This window comes from Budorcas taxicolor, chromosome 12 (assembly GCF_023091745.1).
Source record: "Budorcas taxicolor isolate Tak-1 chromosome 12, Takin1.1, whole genome shotgun sequence".
NCBI lineage: Eukaryota > Metazoa > Chordata > Mammalia > Artiodactyla > Bovidae > Budorcas > Budorcas taxicolor.
The window spans coordinates 2,202,897-2,220,287 of NC_068921.1; the positions used below are offsets into that span (position 1 = coordinate 2,202,897).

The window sequence follows — 17,391 nt, forward strand, 5'->3', positions numbered from 1 at the left end:
AGGAGACACCCCACGTCCAAGGTCCAGGGCGGCGGCCGAGAGGAGCTACTCTGAATCCAAGGCCAGGGGCAGCGGCCAAGAGGAGCTACCCTGCATCCAAGGTCAGGGGCGGTGGCCCTGAGGAGCCACTCCACGCCAGAGGCCAGGGGCGGCAGCCAGGACGAGCAACCCGAGGAGCGGTGGCTGCGCAGGCATAGGAGGGCCTAGAGAAGCTATTCCACGTTGAAGGTCAGGAAGGGCGGCGGTAAGGAGATACCCCTCATCCAAGGTAAGGAGCAGCAGCTGAGCTTTGCTGGAACAGCCGTGAAGAGATATCCCACGTCCAAGGTAAGAGAAACCCAAGTAAGATGGTAGGTGTTGCAAGAGGGCATCAGAGGGCAGACACACTGAAACCATACTCACAGAAAACTAGTCAATCTAATCACAGTAGGACCACAGCCCTGTCTAACTCAATGAAACCAAGCCATGCCTGCAGGGCAACCCAAGACGAGCGGGTCATGGTGGAGAGGTCTGACAGAATGTGGTCCACTGGAGAAGGGAATGGCAAACCACTTCAGTATTCTTGCCTTGAGAACACCATGAACAATATGAAAAGGCAAAATGATAGGATACTGAAAGACGAACTTCCCAGATCAGTAGGTGCCCAATATGCTACTGGAGATCGGTGGAGAAAAACTCCAGAAAGAATGAAGGGATAAAGCCAAGGCAAAAACAATACACAGCTGTGGATGTGACTGGTGATAGAAGCAAGGTCCGATGCTGTAAAGAGCAATATTCCATAGAAACCTGGGATGTCAGGTCCATGAATCACGGCAAATTGGAAGGGGTCAAACAAGAGATGGCAAGAGTGAACGTCGACATTCTAGGAGTCAGTGAACTAAAATGGACTGGAATGGGTGAATTTAACTCAGATGACCATTATATCTACTACTGCGGGCAGGAATCCCTCAAAAGAAATGGAGTAGCCATCATGGTCAACAAAAGAGTCAAATGCAGTACTTGGATGCAATCTCAAAAACGACAGAATGATCTCTGTTCATCTCCAAAGCAAACCATTCAATATCACAGTTATCCAAGTCTATGCCCCAACCAGTAATGCTGAAGAAGCTGAAGTTGAATGGTTCTATGAAGACCTACAAGACCTTCTAGAACTAACACCCAACAAAGATCTCCTTTTCATTATAAGAAACTGGAATGCAAAAGTAGGAAGTCAAGAAACACCTGGAGTAACAGACAAATTTGTCCATGGAATGTGGAATGAAGCAGGGCAAAGACTAATAGAATTTTGCCAAGAAAATGCACTGGTCATAGCAAACACCCTCTTCCAACAACACAAGAGAAGACTCTACACATGGACATCACCAGATGGTCAACACCAAAATCATATTGATTATATTTTTGCAGCCAAAGATGGAGAAGCTGTATACAGTCAACAAAAACAAGACCAGGAGCTGACTGTGGCTCAGATCATGAACTCCTAATTACCAAATTCAGACTCAAATTGAAGAAAGTAGGGAAAACTGCTAGACCATTCAGGTATGACCTCAATCAAATCCCTTATGATTATACAGTGGAAGTAAGAAATACATTTAAGGGCCTAGATCTGATAGATAGAGTGCCTGATGAACTATGGAATGAGGTTCGTGGCATTGTACAGGAGATAGGGATCAAGACCATCCCCATGGAAAAGAAATGCAAAAAAGCAAAATGGCTGTCTGGGGAGGCCTTACAAATAGCTGTGAAAAGAAGAGAGGCAAAAAGCAAAGGAGGAAAGGAAAGATATAAGCATCTGAATGCAGAGTTCCAAAGAATAGCAAGAAGGGATAAGAAAGCCTTCTTCAGCAGTCAATGCAAAGAAATAGAGGAAAAGAACAGAATGGGAAAGACTAGAGATCTCCTCAAGAAAATTAGAGACACCAAGGGAACATTTCATGCAAAGATGGGCACGATAAAGGACAAAAATGGTCTGGACCTAACAGAAACAGAAGATATTAAGAAGAGGTGGCAAGAATACACAGAAGAACCGTACAAAAAAAAGATCTTCACAACCCAGATAATCATGATGATGTGATCACTAATCTAGAGCCAGACATCCTGGAATGTGAAGTCAAGTGGGCCTTAGAAAGCATCACTAAGAACAAAGCTAGTGGAGGTGATGGAATTTCAGCTGAGCTATTTCAAATCCTGAAAGATGATACTGTGAAACTGCTGTACTCATTATGCCAGCAAATTTGGAAAACTCAGCAATGGCCACAGGACTGGAAAATGTCAATTTTCATTCCAATCCCAAAGAAAGACAATGCCAAAGGATGCTCAAACTACCGCACAATTGCACTCATCTCACATGCTAGTAAAGTAATGCTCAAAATTCTCCAAGGCAGGCTTCAGCAATACGTGAACTGTGAACTTCCTGATGTTCAAGCTGGTTTTAGAAAAGGCAGAGGAACTAGAGATCATTTGTCAACATCCGCTGGATCATGGAAAAAGCAAGAGAGTTCCAGAAAAACATCCATTTCTGCTTTATTGACTATGCCAAAGCCTTTGACTGTGTGGATCACGATGAACTGTGGAAAATTCTGAAAGAGATGTGAATACCAGACCACCTAACCTGCCTCTTGAGAAATCTGTATGCAGGTCAGGAAGCAGCAGTTAGAATTGGACATGGAACCACAGACTGGTTCCAAATAGGAAAAGGAGTACGTCAAGGCTGTATATTGTCACCCTGCTTATTTAACTTATATGCAGAGTACATCATGAGAAACATTGGGCGGGAAGAAGCACAAGTTGGAATCAAGATTGCCGGGAGAAATATCAATAACCTCAGATATGCAGATGACACCACCCTTATGGCAGAAAGTGAAGAGGAACTCAAAAGCCTCTTGATGAAAGTGAAAGAGGAGAGTGAAAAAGTTGGCCTAAAGCTCAACATTCAGAAAACGAAGATCATGGCATCCGGTCCCATCACTTCTTTGGAAATAGATGGGGAAACAGTGGAAACAGTGTCAGACTTTATTTTGGGGGGCTCCAAAATCACTGCAGATGGTGATTGCAGCCATGAAATTAAAAGATGCTTACTCCTTGGAAGAAAATTTATGATCAACCTAGAGAGTATATTTAAAAGCAGAGACGTTACTTTGCCGACTAAGGTCCGTCTAGTCAAGGCTATGGTTTTTCCTGTGGTCATGTATGGATGTGAGAGTTGGACTGTGAAGAAGGCTGAGCACCAAAGAATTGATGCTTTTGAGCTGTGGTGTTGGAGAAGACTCTTGAGAGTCCCTTGGGCTGGAAGAAGATCCAGCCAGTCCATTCTGAAGGAGATCAACCCTGGGATTTCTTTGGAAGGAATGATGCTAAAACTGAAACTCCAATACTTTGGCCACCTCATGCAAAGAGTTGACTCATTGGAAAAGACTCTGATGCTGGGAGGGATTGGGGGCAGGAGGAGAAGGGGATGACAGAGGATGAGTTGGCTGGATGGCATCACTGACTCGATGGACATGAGTCTGAGGTAACTCCGGGAGTTGGTGATGGATAGGGAGGCCTGGTGTGCTGCGATTCATGGGGTCACAAAGAGTCAGACATGACTGAGTGACTGAGCTGAACTGAACTGAAAGGAGAGGCTCTTTCTCCTTATCGCAAAAATGGGCTTGAGTGCAAGGAGACGCTTTGAGGTTTGTGCACAGCATAGCTTCCACTGACTTCTATCTTCCAAATCAAAATCCTCTGGTGAAACAGACTGTTGCTTGATTCAAGAAAGTACATGAGAAACCCATTTCTGAAATAACGGTAATTTCTGAGTAAGAAGGGTAACTTTCATTTGATTCCCAGTCTAATTGCATAGTAGAGTAAGTCCTGCACCAGCAACAACAATTGTAAATTTGTGAAAATGAATTTTATCTTTACTTAAAAAGGATAAATTTTTGAATCCATCACACTTTCATCCCTCATCCTTTAGTTTTTGATCAATGATAAAAAAACAAGCCAGTTACCAGAGAAGAAATAGTTCTTCAAAAGATAAACAAACACACAGAAAAGTTGCTGGTTCCTAACAGGAAAAATACATTTTAATAATTGTGCAAGGAGAAGCTGCTTATGTACACATGGCAGATCAAATATTTGGAGTTACAATGCCAGTCACATAAAAGGGTGATTGTAACTTTATTGCCATTAAAAGATTTCAAAGTGCATTCATGCTTCTGTGTACACATAATGAAAAAGGAGCAAAATAATGAAGATTGGTATTTCCCTCCGGCTTCTGTCTTATTTTGCTGTCTGCTCTTCTATGATGCCACGTTTCTAATGTACACAGTTAGCGGTAGCTAGGAGTATACAGTTGTTGCCCATCAATAAAAATCACAAAGTTGGTTTAAAGCTGAAAAAAAAACAAATCTCCATATTCAAAAAACTAAGATCATTGCATCCAGTCCCACAGATTCATGCAAATAGAAGGGGGAAAGTGGAAGCAGTGGCTGACTTTATTTTCTTCAGCTCCAAAATCATTGTAGATGGTGACTGCAGCCATGAAGTTAAAAGATGTTTGCTCCTTGGAAGAAAAATTATGACCAACCTAGACAGTGTATTAAAAAGTAGAGTCATCACATTGCCAACAAAGATGCGTATAGTCAAAGCTACGGTTTTTCCAGTACTCGTGTATGGATGTAAGAGTTGGACCATAAAGAAGGCTGAGAGATGAAAAATTGGTGTTTTCAAATTCTGGTGTTGGAGAAGACTCTTGAGAGTCCCTTGGACTGCAAGGAGATCCAACCAGTCCATCCTAAAGGAAATGAACCTTCAATATTCATTGGATGGACTGATGTTAAAACTAAAGCTCCAATACTTTGGCCACATAGTGAAGAGTCAACCCACTAGAAAAGACCATGATGCTCAGAAAGACTGAAAGCAAAAGGAGAAGGGGGCAGCAGAGGATGAGATGGTTAGATAGCATCACTGACTCAATGGATGTGAATTTGAGCAAATTCAAGGAGATAGTGGAGGGTAGAGGAGCCTGTCATCCTACAACCCATGAGATCACAAATCATCTGACAGGACTTAGTGACCTAACAAGAACAACAACATCACACATAGTAATGTATAATTTCAGTTTAGCTTTGTTTTTTTTTTTAATTACTATCTCCTTTGCTAAGAGTTGGCTTCATCAAGACAGGAGTTATGTTCCTCTTATTCATTTCTGTATTACTCATTTGGAAAAAATTTTGTTGGTGACTGAAAACTATTTCTCTTCTCCTCTTTCTTACATAGCAGACACTAATTTGGCTCAGGTATCAGGAGATTCTTGATCTCAGGGAATATGGAACTAGCTATCTAGGAGTAGGCATGTAATTCAATTCTACCCTTAAGATATAATGAGAAATGTGGAATATCTTCTGTATGTTGTATGAAGATGTGATATCTGGGGTTGCAGCATCCAGACTGCAACCAGGAGGGAAAGTTCTAGCACACTGCAAAGATACCAATCCTGTGATCCACCATCAATAACCTGCTGCACACACCTAGCAAATACCTACCAAATGTTAAGGGACATAAATAAAGACAACTATGTGTTTAAGCTGTTTTCTATTGTAGTGGCTAGATGAAGCCAAAAGTATTATGACTTAGTACACTGCTTGACACAGGCAAGCAACTTGTGTTCAATTAATACAGGTATTTGTTTTTGTTGAATGAATAAAAAACTACATAGCTAAAGCAATGTGAGAAAGAATGGGGAAGGTATCCAGGGAATTTAATCTACATTAAAAATACAATTTTGGGGGTGATTAATCTAAGGGAGGGAGAAGTAGGAACAGGGTACATATTATACTGCCTGGTGATATTTATTAACCAATTTATACAAATATTTTTTCATTCATTTAAATTAAAAACGTAATGAAGACTTACTACTTCAAGAAGTATTACATTAAGGAGGCACACAGTATATTGTTTGAAAATATAGGTCACAGAATACTTAAACACAGCCACTCAAAATCTGGTGCCTTAAAGTAAGTTACTAAATCTCCGTTAACTTCAATTTGCATGTGTGTATGCTAAGTCACAACACTCATGTCTGACTCTCTGCGACCCAATGAACTGTAGCCTGCCAGGCTCATCTGTCCATGGGGTTTTCCAGGCAAGAATACTGGAGTGGGTTGCCATGCCCTCCTCCAGGGGATCTTCCTGACCTAGGGATTGAACCCATGTCTCTTATGTCTCCTGTATTGGCAGGCAGGTTCTTTACCACTAGCACTACCTGAGAAGCTCTAACTTCAGTTTACTCCTCTTCAAAAGGACATAATCACACTTTTAAAATGGTTAGTGTGTTGAGAGCATACATGTAAAGTGCTCAGTGTCCTACATGCCCATTAAGTAGTAAATAATAAATAGTTTTATATTTGTTATTATAATGATTAAGTATGGCTAAGAGAAATGGGACACAAAGGTGAAAATATATAGCCCCATTCCATAGCAAAAATGCCTTAATATCTGAATATTGAAATAATATAAAACAACATGAAGAATGTGAAGAAAAGAAAAGTCTTTCTGCTTTGGAAGATAAGACAAGTTTTTAGTAGAGGAGAAGACATTTGGTCTGTATCTTTAATGAAAGGTTGCATGTTCACATGCAGAGATGAGCAGTGAAGAATGCATGTCACAGTTGTTGGAAAGGGAGAACTAACAAACATATTACAGACAATAAAACCTAGGAAGAGGAGGGCAGGGAAATACAAGGCCATGTAGCTCATGGCTGGTAGAATGGCTTAGCACCAGTACAGACTTAAGAAAGAGGCCTGTGGAGGTGAGCCATGGGAAGTGCTGCTTCTCATGGAGGAGGAGTTTCAACAACTAACTAGGAAGGCTCTGGCTTTCTGGCAGGCAATGAGGTGCCATGAAAAGATTTAAAGCAGGGCAAGAAAGTGACGTGATTAAAGTGTGGCCAGACACTCTTAATGTCCTTCCACGGCCATCCTTCCTTTCATTTGCCCAGTTTTAAAGGATGAAGACCACCAGCTCTGACAATGTAACTGAAATCTGAGCAATGATTTGTAAGGAAGATCTACTGAGTGCTCCGGGAAAATAAGTTTTTTTAAAGAGAAAGGTAAACAAAGGGAAAATCATTATACTCTCTCCTTCATTGGTTCCCCTTGCTGAACTCACCCTGTGAGTTCTGTTGTGTACAGATACAGACAGTGCTTAGAGCTTCAGTGGCAATCTTGAAAAATGATCTCTCACACTCACAGATGATGGTTAAGTGATAAGATTCAAGAAGCCTGGGTCTTTGATGACATTATTGAACTGCGGAGTCAATTCCAGGACTGCCTATTCCCAAACAACCAGTTAAGCAAATAGTAGATACACTATAGGTTAAGCCGCTATTGGTTAGTGGCTTGTTCTTTGTGGCCACATCATTCAAACTAATCCTGAGGGTGGTGTTTTAGGAAGATTCATAAGAGAGCGATGGGATGAACTGATACAGTGTGAAAATAAGGATAACCAGTAGGAAAACAACTGAGCATGCCTTCTGTGCATTTTTGAAATTAAGAAACACATGTACAGCACTTACAATGCACCAGGCGCTATGAAGCATTTTGCTTATTTCTCATTAAATCTCTGTGAGGTAAATACTATCATTATCCCCATTTTTCAAATAAGAAAACTGAGTCATAGATTAGTGATACGGCTTCCCCAAGGACACAGAGCTAGCTAGCATTTGTGAAGCATTCACCCAAGCAGTCCAGCTCCAGACTCTGCTCCCAGCTATTCGTATGTGGTTAATTTACATGCAAACACTATCCTACTCTTATGTGAAGATCTTATGAGGGAAAAAGCCACCATTATAGCCATTTCTTCAAGTGAAGAAACTGAAGCAGAGAGTTTAAGTAATTTAAGGTCATGTATATAACAAGGAATGGAGCAGAAAATCAAAGCCAGTTCCACCTGATTTCAGAGATACAACCTTGGTGCCAGATCTCCAGCGACGAGACTGCTCCAGACTTCTGAATCAGAGGAATGGCTCTAAAAATGTAAAAGGAGGAACTTACACAAGACAGAGGTTAGATGAGGATTAAGGGCAGATTTTATGTTAGGGGAAAGGATGAAAGGTGATTCTGGTTTTTCAAAGCTAAGTTAAAGCACACAGATACTGTGTTGTGTTTTTGTTTTTGTTTTTTTTTGTATAGTTGATTTTCAGTGTGTGTTAATTTCAGGTGTACAGCAAATTGATTCAGATATATAGAGATATATAGAGATATATATCCTTTTTCAGGTTGTTTTCCCATATAGATTATTACAAAATGTTGAGTATAGTTCCCTGTGCTCTAGGTAGGTCCTTTATGTCCTCGTTTAAATATAATAGTGTGTATATGTTACTCCAAAATTTCTGATCAGGGATACTATTTTTTAAAAGAAAGTCTGGAAAATGAATATTTTAAATTTATATTTTGAGGAAATACTTCAAAATCCTCGTCAGCACACCCAACAAGTTAGGGTAAACTCCAAAAGCAGATATCAAGGTGAACCATCTTGTTTAAGTGGCAGTTTCTATGTGCATCTAAAAATGTGGCCCAGGAGCAATGAGGAGGGGCCTCGTCCTCTCAATCCTTTTGCAGCTTAAGATCCTTGAGGTAATTCTCTAAACAAACCCACACTTGCCTCCCCACCCCTAGGCCTCTGCCACAGCCACACACATCTCCCTCCCTCAGCACAGGACACATTTTGGCTTCTAATTTCTCATCTGTGGTTATCAACCACCGCTCAGGAAATTCAATTTTCCAGGCATACAATGCCAGATCCTATGCTTCCTCAGCGCAGACACAAGGCGTCATTTGTTTTGAGAACACAATATATGTAGTGCTGTGGGAGGAGTCTTATTATAGGAACTATATTCACGGAATCTCTGTGGACTGTTTCCTGGACTTCCTTCACAGAGTCACCTGCACACTGGCTCCAAGCCTCTGTTTTTCCACAGAACCTTATTTCTATCCCTTGGACAAGGCGGATGATTTTTCTTAGTTTCTGTTGTCACTGTAGTTTAGCTCTAGATGAAGGTTTTGGTTTGGGATTAAAATTACTTTTTCCATCTCCACCTGAAACTATTCAGTGGCCTCCGGGAATTTAACGTAATTCATTCAATTACTTCCATTAAACGTTGACTAAGTGCCAGGCACCACACTAGAAGCTTAAAGTCTAGGAAAGTGCTGCTTCTCAAACTCTGACTGCATGGGAAGCATCTGGGTATTGGTTAATGCCCCACTGCAGATGCAGTAGGTCAGAGGTGGGGTTGAGATTCTGCATTTCTAAAAGGCTCCTGGGGGAGTCTGTTTTGAATAGCCATCGAGGAAGATGGAAATATAAACAAATAAGAAAGAGTTATAGATCCTATGATAAATATGTGAGAAGCCAAGAATGGAAAGCGGTTTTCCAAATTTCTCTGGGCTGCACTGCTTCCTCAATAACCTTTCTAGACTGCTCCTGATTTATTTCAGTATTTCAAGTCCTGCTTTAAACCTCTGCCATCAACTCTTATTCTAAATATTGGATACACACCTACTCCAGCTAATATTCTCCTATGCTTACAAAAGTATCTTTCTGCATCACTAATTCCCTCATACTTCTTTGTTCTACTTAAACGTTTGCAGAATTCCCTCATTTTGGCTTCTAATTTCTTATCCGTGGTTATCAATTTCCCCCAGGATATTCAATTTTCAAGGCATACAATGCCAGATCCTATGATCTCAGCCTTATGAACACTAGTAGTATATAAACATATACATGTTATACACTTATATGTTGATTCTGTGTATATAATCGTAACAATAGTTAACATACATGAAGAGCTGAAAATATGCCAAGCACTGTGATATCATAAAAGTCCGTGAGATTGGCACTGATATTATCCCATTTGAATAAAACTGAGACAGAGACATTGAAATCACATTGCCATTAACCAGTTTGAATGTTATATCTTCAAAGAATGGTGCCATTTAAAATGAAACTAATTACACCTAAATCTACTCACTGTTGTGTAAGTTTGGGAAGACGTTCTAGCCATTTCTGTGGCATGGGAAATCTCCTCCGTGATATGGATGGAATCAGACATTTTCTCTGTCTGTGAGTAGGAGATCTGGTGTCTATCAAATGTGCTTTCAAATCTGGTTAAATGGCTGTGTCATGGCAACTTACAGCTCTACATGAGTCAGTTAAACTCTTAATTCAGTTCTGCCTTATACGGATGAGAGATTCACTTTTATTTGATACTTTAGGTTCTGATCAAGTCTTTTAGTCAAGTGTCTCAAAAATGCAAATACAAATCTTCATTTTATAAAATCATCTGGATTTAACAGAAAATCTGATCTCACTAGAGAATTGTATCATGCTAGGTTCCTTTTATGCTGTCTCTATAATTGAATTGCCTTTTCACCAAAATGATTATTTTGAACTCATGGAAAACTTCTTAAAAAAATAAATGACAATGAAAGCCCAAAGGACATTCAATATGAAACCAAATTATTATAGCATTAAAGGATCTAAGTTAAATCCATGAAGGCAAGAAAATTCAAAGCAAGGTTTTAGGAATAAAATTCCTTCAGTTTCATGCCTCACTGCATGTGCAGGACCACTTCCTTAAACATTAGGACGGAGTAGAGGCAATGAAATTCTTTAGCTGACAACTCCCTATGAACTTTAAATCAGTGAAGGAACTCAAAATATTGGTAATAGAAGCAGGATCAGAAAGAAATAACACAATTTTTTTTTTTTCAAATGGAACCTTTCATTGCTACTGTTTTCTCATCCTTGGTATTTTCTTTGTCCTTGGTATCTTCTTCAGCATACTTCCCAGAAGCTATCTTTTGGCCATAAAAATGGTATTACAAAAGTGAGATTCCATTTTGGTTGCCATTACCACCCCTACCTGACCTAATCACCTCCTACCCACGGCCCTCACTGCTTCCCAGATTCTGTCTTCTCATCTTCATTTCTTTCTCTCTGCTCTTCAGTCCTAAAAACAACTGTGAGCTGCTTTTGGCAGGAGAGAGCTCACTACAGGACCCCTTTTGTTTTGTCATTTCCCTTAAACCAGGCACCCACACCCGCTGCTCATTTCAGGCCCAGCACTCTGCTCCAATGTTATAGTCACACAATACCTTGCTAACCTATTGGTTCTCTCCACAGCTCAGAAAAGTAGAAGTGAAGACCAAGTAACTGACAGGTGACCAGATCTCTTCCTTAGCTTCCCCATCAATTATCTCACAAATAAACTACGTGAACAAGATAGCAAATAAAGGAAAATAACAAGCCAATAAGCCTGCACAGCAACCTGCACACAATGGGGATGGTGACGACTCTGAACCCCATCTCAGTGATCAACTGAAACCACTCCCTGGTTCCCTTTAAAGCTTTCATGGCTGAGCAGAATCTTTAAGGTGTTTTGGGGGCCCACTGAGTCCACCATCTCCCCAGACTGCCAACATTCTAATTAAAAGCAGTTTTCTTTTCTACCAACCTTTGCCTCTCTCAAGCATTGATCTTTGAACGGCAAGCTGCCGGACCTGATTTGACAACATAATCTTTCTTTGTTCTTTCCATTTAGTCCCCTAATGAACCTCAAATTCAAATCCTTCAAGAGCTCACTGCACCACCCAGATGACACTGTCCAGCTGATTCAATGTGCACACATGTGGGGGGGCTTCTGATACAAGCAGGCAAAGACAGCACTCCAGAATCAGTGGGCAAGTAGCAGTTTTTGTCTGTTGCATCAGATCATTCAAAGGGCCTGGAAGTTCATGTGCTTCATATTGTGCCTAAAAGCAAATATTACTTGCCTCTTCCTATGAGAAAGTAAAGTAAATATTCTGGAGTCACTTTTACTCCTAGGGGATAACTCTTTTCTGTAAGTGACAATAACCTCTGTCGGCTCCCCCCGATTTCTTTTCTATGACAACTAGAGGGTGTCCCTGCCTCATATAGCCTCTGGTGAGTACACAGTGCAGGCGTTTATCCAGGGCAATTCTCTCCTCTCTCAGTTGTGCTTAGCAACAACTTTGATTCAGTCATGTAAACGGCTTTGCAATTCAGAGTATCAGGCATAATTTATTTCTCTTCTTCTTTCTCACTTTGGAATCAAAATGGTCTGAAATTCGGTAATTCCTCTTGTATGGTTTCAATTCAGTATGTTAACATTGACTTTTTGGCTGTTTTCCATGCTGCAGAAAAATCTGGGAGGGTAGAAAACCCACCTATATTCTATTTCTTTTTACATTAAGTCTAGCTAAGTTAACGGAAATGTGCTAATTAATCTCTATTATACACAACTCTTTAGCTGTACAGCCCTTTCTCTGCCTATTTAAGTTTATTCAAATAAGGTAGCACAATGCAGTTCTGCATCATTTTCACAAGATGGCACTGCAACTTTCTGTATTTCTTACTGAGCAAGGAAATAAAATAGAATTCTAAAATTTATAGTTTAAATTACATAAATTATAGTTGAATATTAAAGAGAATATAATGGCACACAACTACATGATGATCTAATTTTCCTTAAATATTTTAGCTCCCTTTTAAAAAGTAATCAGTGAAAATCAGAACAAACTCAATTTTTTAAAAAATAAATTTCTCCTTTGTTGTTTTGTTTTATTTTTGGTTGTATTGATGGGTGATTTTCTTTAACTTTTTAAATTTGTATTGGGATATAGCCAATTAACAAACAATGATGTGATAGTTACAGGTGAACAGTGAAGGGACTCAACCATACATATATATATATATATATATATATATATATATATATATATATATATATGTATCCATTCTCCCCCAATATCCTTGGATAGCAAAGAGCTCAAATCAATCAATCCTAAAGGAAATCAGTCCTGAATATTCATCGGAAGGACTGATGCTGAAGCTCCAACACTTTGATTTCCTGATGCAAAGAGCCTACTCATTGGAAAAGACACGTGCTGGGAAAGATTGAGGGCAGGAGGAGAAGGGGATGACAGAGGATGAGATGGTTGGATGGCATCACTGACTCAATGGGCATGAGTTTGAGCAACCTCTAGTAGATAGTGAAGGACATGGAAATCTGGCATGCTGCAGTCCATGGGGTCACAAAAAGTTGGACACGACACAACTGAATGACAAAACAACATTCTCCCCCTAACTCCCCTCCCATTCAGGCTGCATATAACATTGAGCAGAATTCCATGTGCAATACAGTAGGTTAGAATAATATGACATGGTATTTTCACTGATACAGAGATGCTAAGGCTCTAGTTTCTACTTTCTTTATTCAATTTTTCTAATAATGTAATAAATCCTTATCTGGAGTTCCATTGTCATTAAAAGTGTCAGATTTTTTTCCCTAGAAATTTAGGCTAGGGAGAAATCAGAACTACCAATTCAAATTTAGATCTTATTACCATCTATAAGCACAACCTTGTAAAGAGTAGACATCTTTCAAAAGAAGATATAGATAATGCAAGTGATAGGGGAAATAAAAGAAAAAAGTAAAGAAGGCATAACTACTTAAATTCTTCTATGTCTGTGCCCTGAAGTGTGCATTTCATGTAACTTTATGCAGTAATAACAGAGAACATTTATTGAGTTCTTATTCTCTGCTAAACACTATGCTGAATTCTTTACAAGGATGAACTCCCTTGAATCTCCAAACCCTATGAGGTGGTTGCTATTATTATCTATATCTTAACTAGGACAAACTAATACTCAGTAAGATCATCAGTTCAGTTCATTCGCTCAGTCATGTCCGACTCTTTGCGACCCCATGAATCGCAGCACACCAGGCCTCCCTGTCCATCACCATCTCCCAGAGTTCACTCAGACTCACGTCCATCGAGTCCGTGATGCCATCCAGCCATCTCATCCTTGGTCGTCCCCTTCCCCTCCTGCCCCCAATCCATACCAGCATCAGAGTCTTTTCCAATGAGTCAACTCTTCACATGAGGTGGCCAAAGTACTGGAGCTTCAGCTTTAGCATCATTCCTTCCAAAGAAATCCCAGGATTGATCTCCTTCAGAATGGATTGGTTGGATCTCCTTGCAGTCCAAAGGACTCTCAAGAGTCTTCTCCAATACCACAGGTCAAAAGCATCAATTCTTTGATGCTCAGCCTTCTTCACAGTCCAACTCTCACATCCATACATGACCACAGGAAAAACCATAGCCTTGACTAGTCGGAGTCAGCAAAGTAATGTCTCTGCTTTTGAATATCCTATCTAGGTTGGTCATAACTTTCCTTCCAAGGAGTAAGCGTCTTTTAATTTCATGGCTGCAGTCACCATCTGCAGTGATTTTGGAGCCCCCAAAAATAAAGTCTGACACTGTTTCCACTGTTTCCCCATCTATTTCCCATGAAGTGATGGGACAGGATGCCATGATCTTTGTTTTCTGAATGTTGGGCTTTAAGCCAACTTTTTCACTCTTCTCTTTCACGTTCATCAAGAAGCTTTTTAGTTCCTCTTCACTTTCTGCCATAAGGGTGGTGTCATCTGCATATCTGAGGTTATTGATATTTCTCCTGGCAATCTTGATTCCAGCTTGTTTCTTCCAGTCCAGCATTTCTCATGATGTCCTCTGCATATAAGTTAAATAAGCAGGGCGACAATATACAGCCTTGATGTACGTACTCCTTTTCCTATTTGGAACCAGTCTGTTTTTCCATGTCCAGTTCTAAGTGTTGCTTCCTGACCTGCATACAGATTTCTCAAGAGGCAGGTTAGATGGTCTGGTATTCCCATCTCTTTCAGAATTTTCCACAGTAAGATCATACATTCATTCATTTCTTCTTTCAACAAGTGATTATTGAGTGCCTACTATGTGACTTGAACATTTGAACACAGCACAGTTTGAGTTAAACCCAGAATCTACCGAGATCAAAACCTAAGTCTCCTTCACTTAATTACAGAACTATAAAGAATCAATTTCTCAGATAAGCCTAACAGACAATTAAGTGGTGAAAAAGAGAAGAAACTCCACCACAAAATGAATAAGCAAATTGACACATAGCCAAAATCAGCACTGGTTTTTTGCTCCATGTGTTTTTCATAATGTTTATTTGAAGTTCGTTTATTCAAGGTTCAAATTGGCCAGAATACAGTGTATATTTTAATTATAGATCAATTCAATGACCATTTCTTGCACACCAAATATCTCTCAGAGTAACAAACATTTGGGGGTTAAAAAAAAAAAGGGGGGCCTGGAATGACTTCCAGTTAAAATGGTAAGCCACACAGAGGAGAAGAACCCCTCTATTTCTTCAATAAAAACAACAAAAGTGCAGACATCTCAATAAAACATTTTGCATTATTTTGATAGTATGTAGCCAACCTCAACACTAGGGAAAAAACCTCCAGGCTATATGAATAAAGAAGGAATTTAAAAGTTCACGTAAAAAGAAATAAAATTGCACTCTCCACTAGGCACCAGGATGCCATAATCAGGTGTTCATGTTTAGTGGACATGAGACTCAAGGTGCAGATCCTTGCACAACAAGAATTCCATTTCTTACCTAAATCTGGAAGGTGAGAAAGAATTCCCCTGCCATGGGCTGCCCAGCCCCAGAGACAATCATCTGCCTGGGGATGAGGAAGAACTAGCCCAGAGAATCAAAAGTGTGCTCAAGTGAAAGGATCTAAATTCCCTCTACCCACAATATGCAAAAATTTGAAACTGAAAAACATGACAATTAGCTCAGAACATCACTCCAGGTAATATAAAACCACCCCTTTCTAGGCTCATGTGAAACTGCTTGGAAAAAATAAGTCTTAAGGAAGATGAACTTAGTAAGCAGAAGTTACAAGAAAATTTGGAAGCCAAAATGAGAACCCAAAGTGGAGAACTCAAAGCCCCACAAAACTGTAGATTTCACTGCTATAACAAAGAAATCTAAAGGGGACTCTGGGCAAGTTTAAAATGTTCAAAAAGAAAGAATATATATTTTTGTATATATAAGGCAAAAAGATATGACATTGAAAGATAAATCCCTGCAGGTCAGTAGGGGTCCAATATTACCACTGGAGAAGAGCAGAGAAATAGCTCCAGAAGGAATGAAGAGGCTGAGCCAAAGCAGAAACGACACCCAATTGTGGATGTGTCTGCTGGTAAAAGCAAAGTCTGTGGTTGCAAGAACAATATTGCATAGTAACTTGAAATGTTAGGTCCATGAATCAAGGTAAATTGGAAGTAGTCAAATAAGAGATGGCAAGAGTTGGCAAAACATCAACATTTTAGGAATCAGTGAACTAAAATGGACAGGAATAGTGAATTGAATTCAGATGACTATCGTATCTACTACTATGTGCCATAATCCCTTAGAAGAAATGGAGTAGCCCTCATAGTCAAAAAGAGTCCAAAATGCAGTACTTGGGTGCAGTCTCAAAAAGGATGGAATGATCTCTGTTCATCTCCAAGGCAAGCCATTCAGTATTACAGTAATCCAAGTCTATGCCCCAACCACTAATGCTGAAGAAGCTGAAGTTGAACGGTTCTATGAAGACCAACATCACCTTTTAGAACTAACACCAAAAAAAGATATCCTTTTCATCATAGGAGACTAGAATGCAAACGTAGGAAGTCAAGAGATATCTGGAGTAACAGCAAATTTGGCCTCAGAGTACAGAATGAAGCAGGGCAAAGGTTAACGCAGTCTTGCCGAGAGAACCCACTGGTCAGAGCAAACACCCTCTTCCAACAACACAATGGATGACTCTACACATGGACATCATCAGGTGGTCAATACTAAAATCAGGTTGATTATATTCTCTGCAGCTGAAGATGGAGAAGTTCCATACAGTCAGCAAAAACAAGACCTAGAGATGACTGAGGCTCAAATCATGAATGGCCTATTGCAAAATTCAGACTTTAATTGAAGAAAGTAGGGAAAACCACTAAACCATCAGTTCAGTTCAGTCGCTCAGTCATGTCCGACTCTCTGCAACCCCATGGACTGCAGCACACCAGGCCTCCCTTGTCCAACACCAGCTCCTGGAGTTTACTCAAACTGATGCCCACTGAGACGGTGATGCCATCCAATCATCTCATCCTCTGTCATCCCCTTCTCCTCTTAGGAAGAGGAAGCACTGTTATTAATAAAGCTAGTGGATGCTATGGAACTCCAGTAGAACTGTTCAAAACCCTAAAGGATGATGCCATCAAGGTGTTGCATTCACTATGTTAAGAAAGCTGGAGGACCCAGAAGTGGCCACAGGACTGGAAAAGGTCAATCCTCATTCCAATTCCCAAGAAGGGTAGTACTAAAGAATGTGCTAACCATTGGACAGTTGCACTTATCACACATACTAGTAAGGTTATGCTTAAAATCTTGCATGCTAGGCTTCAGCAATATGTGAACCAAGAACTTCCAGATGTCCAAGCTGAATTTAGAAAAGGC

General features: G+C 40.1%; 1 pseudogene; it reads left to right on the top strand.

The window, feature by feature from the left end:
* The window catches only part of LOC128057871 (ubiquitin carboxyl-terminal hydrolase 10-like), a 180,166-nt pseudogene that overhangs the window by 27,647 nt on the left and 135,128 nt on the right, over positions 1-17,391 (top strand).